The sequence below is a fragment of the Amblyraja radiata genome, chromosome 3 (assembly GCF_010909765.2).
Source record: "Amblyraja radiata isolate CabotCenter1 chromosome 3, sAmbRad1.1.pri, whole genome shotgun sequence".
NCBI classification, from domain to species: domain Eukaryota; kingdom Metazoa; phylum Chordata; class Chondrichthyes; order Rajiformes; family Rajidae; genus Amblyraja; species Amblyraja radiata.
Window position 1 is genome coordinate 3,741,539 of NC_045958.1, and position 7,559 is coordinate 3,749,097.

A 7,559-nucleotide genomic window follows, 5' to 3' on the forward strand; every position below is an offset into this window, starting at 1 on the left:
CCAGTGGTTTTATTAAATATGATTTCACTTTCAAATTGTTTCCCTTTTCCTCCTTTTCAGTCTTTATACAACTAGATACTCTTAGTTGGTGTTCTCAATATGCACATGGCCTGCTTCAGCAACTCAAACGCCCGGAGTGCAGAGAAGGTTCACCAGACTGATTCCTGGGATGTCAGGACTGTCTTATGAAGAAAGACTGGATAGACTTGGTTTATACTCTCTAGAATTTAGGAGATTGAGAGGGGATCATATAGAAACTTATAAAATTCTTAAGGGGTTGGACAGGCTAGATGCAGGAAGATTGCTCCCGATGTTGGGGAAGTCCAGGACAAGGGGTCACAGCTTAAGGATAAGGGGGAAATCCTTTAATACCGAGATGAGAAGAATTTTTTTTCACACAGAGAGTGGTGAATCTCTGGAACTCTCTGCCACAGAGGGTAGTCGAGGCCAGTTCATTGGCTATATTTAAGAGGGAGTTAGATGTGGCCCTTGTGGCTAAGGGGATCAGAGGGTATGGAGAGAAGGCAGGTACGGGATACTGAGTTGGATGATCAGCCATGATCATATTGAATGGCGGTGCTGGCTCGAAGGGCCGAATGGCCTACTCCTGCATCTAATTTCTATGTTTCTATGTTTCTATGAAATGAAGGAAATTACAAAAAGATTACAAAAAGTGGTGAGCATTGCCCAGTCTATCACGGGTACTGACCTCTCCGCCATTGACGGGATTTCTAGGAAGCATTGTCTCAAAAAGGGAACACTTCTTAAGTGTTTAAGAAGTAACTGCAGATGCTGGAAAATCGAAGGTACACAAAAATGCTGGAGAAACTCAGCGGGTGCAGCAGCATCTATGGAGCGAAGGAAATAAACAACGTTTCGGGCCGAAACCCTTCTTCAGACATCAGATCTTTAAGTACCGACACCAAACTGGCCACACACTTAATTCACTCCTGCCACTGGGAAGAAATTATAGGTGTCTGAAAACTATAAGATCCAGGTTCAGGAACAGCTTCTTCCCAACGACCATCAGGCTATCGAACGCTACAAACTCCAACTAAACTCTGAACTATGGACCGCCTTCTTTGCACAAGGGACTTTGTTTTGTTTTTTGCACTACATTGTTTTATTTTATTTATTGAACTTAATTTTTTATGTTTGTTTATTGTATTACCTATTGAATACTGTGTTTACAAAACTGTAATGCTGCCTCAAGTAAGAATTGAATTATTCCGTTTCGGTACATTTGACAATAAAACGCTCTTGACTCCTGACACAATAGATCTGTAGTTTGTTAACAAAAGGGTGTTCACACCAGAAAACAAATGCAGCATTATTGCAGGCTTACGTCAAGTGTTCATTACTTGGTTATTGCAAACACAAACAGACAGGCAGTGATGTGGGGTGAGCATTCTCCATGCCTGTTGTATCAGGCAGAACATTATATTTAGTTTAGATTAGTTTAGAGATACAGCACAGAAACAGGCCCTTCGGCCCACGAGTCCTTGCCGACCATCGATCCCCTATGCTGGGTAACAGGGAAACAGGGAAATAGGTCTTTTCGGCCCAACTTGCCCACACCGACCAAGATGCCCCATCTACAATAGTCCCACCTGTCTGCATTTGCCCCCTTATCCTTCTAAACTTTTCCGATCCATGTACCTGTCCCAATGTCTTTTAAATATTGTGATAGTAGCTGCCTCAACTACCTACTCTGGCAGCTCATTCCATATACCCAACATCCTTTGTGTTTATATTAAATTTTTCCCCCTCTCACCTTAGAAACATAGAAACATAGAAAATAGGTGCAGGATGAGGCCATTCGGCCCTTCGAGCCTGCACAGCCATTCATTTTGTTCATGGCTGATCGTCCCCTATCATTAACCCGTGCCTGCCTTCTCCCCATATCCCTTGACTCCACTAGCCTCTAGAGCTCTATCTAACTCTTTCTTAAATCCATCCAGTGATCTGGCCTCCACTGCCCTCTGTGGCAGGGAATTCCATAAATTCACAACTCATGCCTGTCCCGCTGAGGAAAGGGCCTGTCCCATTTGGCCGTCATTCGCGCATCATTTACGCGAACTGCTAGCGGGTGGGTAGCACATGGGTAGCGCGGGACGGGCGCATGGAGTGGTGTGGAGGAGAGTGGACTTCGTCCTGCACTAAATCTTTGCGCGACAACGGCCTGTCGTGTAACTGACGGCCAAGGTGGGACAGGCCCAAGACCCTTGCACGGCACAACGTCTCACCTCCAACAGCAGCAGAAGCGGGCAAACGATCGCCGAACTCGGCCTGGGGCTCACGGCCATTGCGGATCCAGATCCGCCCCCACTCCTACTCACACATCAATTTAAGAGGTTGATTTAGAAGGTAGTCATCACTGCAGCTTGATACCAGGACTGAAAAACACAAAAATAAAGACAAAACGTGAAGTCCAGAAGGGGTCACAGTAAAATATGCCAACATTAAACCCAATATCGCCACAGTGGAGTAGACCTCTGGAAATATTCTCAACGAGTTTGATGTCCACATATTTAAACCAAGTTTTACAATTCCCTCCTTCGGTAGAGTGATGCAGATGAGGTTGGAGGAGGAGCAGGTGAACCTCTGCCGCACCTGGAAAGACTGCTTGGGTCCTTGAATGGAGTCAAGGGGGGGAGGTAAAGCGACAAGTGTAGCATTTCTTGCGGTTGCAAGGGAAAATGCCCGGAAAGGGGGTGGTTCAGGTGGGAAGGGAAGAATTGACCAGGGAGTTACGGAGGAGATGGGAAGATGTGGTGAGTGGTGGGGTCACGTTGGAGGTGGCGAAAATGTCGAAGGATTACTTGTTGTATGTGACGGCTGGTAGGCTGGAAGGTGAGGACAAGGGGGAGTCTGCCCTTGTTACGAGTGGGGGATGGGGAGTGAGAGCAGAGTCACGGGATATAGAAGAGACCCTGGTGAGAGCCTCATCTATGGTAGAAGAGGGTAAGCCCCATTACCTGAAAATGAGGACATCTCCGATGCCCTGGTGTGGAACACCTCGTCCTGGGAGCAGATGTGACATAGACAGAGGAATTGGGAGTCCTTACAGTAAGCAGGGTCGGAAGAAGTGTAGTCCAGATAGCCATGGGAGTCAGTAGGTTTATAGTAGATGTCGGTCAGAAGTCTATCACCTGCGATGGAGATAGTGAGGTCTAGAAATGGTAGGGAAATTTCGGAAATGGTCCAGTTGTACTTGAGTGCCAGATGGAAGTTAGTGGTGAAATGGATGAAGTCAGTGAGTTCTGTGTGGGTGCAGGAGGTAGCACCAATGCAGTTGTCACTGTAGCGGAGGTAGAGTTCGGGGATAGGGCCACGGTACATCTTGAACAAGGATTGTTCAGTCATTTGTTCAACGTCAGTTGATACCCTATAAATGGTCAACACCTGTCTAACTGTTGGGATAGTCCCAGCCTCAACTACCTCCTCTGGCAGCTTGTTCCATACAAGCTGCCAGAGTGAAAAAGTTTTCCTCAGATTCCTATTAAATCTTTTCCCCTTCACCTTGAACCGGTGTCCTCTGGTCCTCGAATCCCCTACTCTAGGCAAGAGATTCTGCGCATCTAACAGATGTATTCCTCTCATGATTTTATACATGGGCTGAAGAGTTTGATTCTGCACTGTATCTCTGAAGTAAAGTCTTAAAGTCTAAAGCCTTTTGATCCTTCTTTGGATCTATCAAAGACACAATGGGATCTCTTGAAGGGTTTCATGTGAATGCTTAAAGCAGTTTACAGGGGATATGCTTGTCAAGGCCCTCAATTATTTAAAATTTGCTTGACTGAATAAGACAAACAAGGGTGTGTTTGGTTTGCCACTCTGGTTGGTTTCACACTGACAGCAAACAGATGGCAATCGATCTAGCTACAGATCAATCAAATGTATAGTTCAGACATACTGCAAAAGCAACTGTCCTTCTGCCTACCATAGAAACATAAAAACATAGAAACCTAGAAAATAGGTGCAGGAGTAGGCCATTCAGCCCCTTGAGCCTGCACCGCCATTCAATATGATCATGGCTGATCATCCAACTCAGTATCCTGTACCTGCCTTCTCTCCATACCCCCTGATCCCTTTAGCCACAAGGGCCACATCTAACTCCCTCTTAAATATAGCCAATGAACTGGCCTCAACTACCTTCTGTGGCAGAGAATTCCAGAGATTCACCACTCTCTTTGTGAAAAATGTTTTTCTCATCTCGGTCCTAAAAGATTTCCCCCTTATCCTTTGGGGAAGTCCAGAACAAGGGGTCACAGTTTAAGGATAAGGGGGAAATCTTTTAGGACCGAGATGAGAAAAACATTTTTCACAAAGAGAGTGGTGAATCTGTGGAATTCTCTGCCACAGAAGGTAGTTGAGGCCAGTTCATTGGCTATATTTAAGAGGGAGTTAGATGTGGCCCTTGTGGCTAAAGGGATCAGGGGGTTTGGGGAGAAGGCAGGTATGAGATACTGAGGGATGATCAGCCATGATCATATTGAATGCCGTTGCAGGCTCGAAGGGCCGAATGGCCTACTCCTGCACCTATTTTCTATGTTTCTATGTTTCTAAGTAAGTAAGTAAGTAAGTTTATTGGCCAAGTATTCACATACAAGGAATTTGCCTTGGTGCTCCACGCACAAGTATCAACATGACATACAGTGACAGTTGCGAATGACTCAGAAAACACTAAACATTAATAATAATAAAACATTAATGATAAAACACCATTGATCAAGTATGTGAACCAACAAAATACCAGATCAAAGGGAGGCTACAGATTTTTGGCTGTTGAGTAGAGCAACTACTCGTGGATAAAAACACTGTCCTACACACACTAGGGACAATTTACAGTTATACCAAGCCAATTAACCTGCAAACCTGGACGTCTATGGAGTGTGGGAGGAAACTGGAGCACCCGGAGAAAACCCACGCAGGTCACGGGGAGGATGTACAAACGCCGTACAAACAATAGACAATAGGTGCAGGAGTAGGCCATTCGGCCCTTTGCCAGCACCGCCATTCAATCTGACTGGCTCCCCCAACATCGGACCAAGTATCCTGCATCTAGCATGTCCAAACCTTTAATAATCTTATATGTTTCAACAAGATACCCTCTCATCCTTCTAAACACCAGAGTATACAAGTCCAGCCGCTCCATTCTCTCAGCATATGACAGTCCCGCCATCCCGGGAATTAACCTTGTAAACCTACGCTGCATTCCCGCAATAGCAATAATGTCCTTCCTCAAATTAGGGGCCCAAAACTGCACACAATACTCCAGGTGTGGTCTCACTAGGGCTCTGTACAACTGCAGAAGGACCGCTTTGCTCCTATACTCAACTCCTCTTGTTATGAAGGCCATCATGCCATTCGCTTTCTTCACTGCCTGCTGCACCTACATGCTTACTTTCATTGACTGATGAACAAGGACCCCCAGATCCCGTTGTACTTCCCCTTTTCCTAACTTGACACCATTTCGATAATAATCTGCTTTCCTGTTTTTGCTACCAAAGTGGATAACCTCACATTTATCCACATTTAACTGCATCTGCCATGCATCAGCCCACTCACTTAACCTGTCCAAGTCACCCTGCATTCTCATAGCATCCTCCTCACAGTTCACACTGCCACCCAGCTTTGTGTCATCTCCAAATTTCCTAATGTTGCTTTGAATCCTTTCATCAAAATCATTGATGTATATTGTAAATAGCTGTGGTCCCAGCTCCGAGCCTTGCGGTACCCCACTAGCCACTGCCTGCCATTCTGAAAAGGACCCGTTAATCCCTACTCTTTTGTTTCCTGTCTGCCAACCAATTTTCTATCCATGTCAGCACTCTACCCCCAATACCAGGTGCCCTAATTTTGCCCACTAATCTCCTATGTGGGACCTTATCAAATGCATTCTGAAAATCCAGGTACACTACATCCACTGGCTCTCCCTTGTCCATTATCCTAGTTACATCTTCAAAAAATTCCAGAAGATTAGTCAAGCATGATTTCCCCTTCGTAAATCCATGCTGACTCGGACCGATCCTGTTACTGCTATCCAAATGTTCGGCTATCTCACCTTTTACAATTGACTCCAGCATCTTCCCCACCACCGATGTCAGGCTAACTGGTCTATAATTCCCTGTTTTCTCTCTTCCGCCTTTCTTAAAAAGTGGGATAACATTAACTACCCTCCAATCCACAGGAACTGATCCTGAATCTATAGAACATTGGAAAATGATCACCAATGCGCCCACGATTTCTAGAGCCACTTCCTTAAGTACCCTGGGATGCAGACCATCAGGCACTAGGGATTTATCAGCCTTCAGTTCCATCAGTCTACCCAACACCATTTCCTGCCTAATGTGGTTTTGCTTCATTTCCTCCGTCACCCCAGATCCTCTGGCCACTAGTACATCAGGAAGATTGTTTGTGTCCTCCTTAGTGAAGACGGATCCAACGTACCTGTCATCTGCCATTTCCTGGTTCCCCATAAAAAATGAATTCCAAAGACAGCACCCTTAGTCAGGATTGAACCCGGGTCTCTGGCGCGGTAAGGCAGTAGCTCTACCGCTGTGCCACGGTGCCGCCCCAAACTGTTGGTGGAAGGAGAAAGTGTTTAGGGTGCTGGAGGTAATTGCTGCTGAATCCTAAAGGGCCTGTCCCACAGGCAATTTTTTAGGCGACTATAGGCGATAGGCTGTCACCACATGGTCGCCAGGGTGTCGCCTGTATGGACGTGAGTCGTCTCCTCTGTTGCCCAAAGAATCGTAGTGTTTTTCTGATCACCACTGGATTTTGAAAAAAACTTGTTGGCAACCGTCGGCGACAGTGGGCTTGACGCCAATTGGCGTAGCTTGACTTCTCCTGATGTAGGTGCTGTCATAGGTTGTTGCCAGGTGATGTAGGTTGTTGCCAGGTGTCATAGGTTGTTGCCAGGTGACGTAGGTTGTTGCCAAGTGACGCAGGTTGTTGCCAGGTGACGCAGGTTGTCGCCAGGTGACGCAGGTTGTTGCCAGGTGATGTAGGTTGTTGCCAGGTGACGTAGGTTGTCGCCAGGTGCCGTAGGTTGTCGCTGGTGCTAACCTTGGTGAATTCCATTGACGATTACGTACTTCAGCCTACGTCGACCGGCGACAGGGTCGTTTGTACCTTGTCGTAGCTTGTCGCGGGTGTACGTCGGTTGCGTAATTGTAGTCGTAGGTGGACGCGCTAAGGGGTCGCCGGTTTAGAAGAGTTCGCGAGTTTAGAAGAGTTTGCCCTCGACTAATACTCGGAGCATGGTCGACACGCGCTCCTAGGAGGTCTTTGTAACTTTCCTTCATGCTCGAGAGTAGTCCCCGCGTATTGGAGGCCTCAGCTAGGTCGCGGCGTTTTTTACAGCATGCTGAAAAATGCCTGCGAATAAAGAAAGGTCGCCATGGAAAAAATGAATATTTTTTTACTCGTAGGTTTAGTCGTAGTATGTCATAATGCTATCGTAGGTAGTTGATCATAATCAAAGGTAGTCAAAGGGAAAGCTCGTTGAGAGAAACAAGGTAAGTAAACTGACCGGTAATGTTAAATGCCCG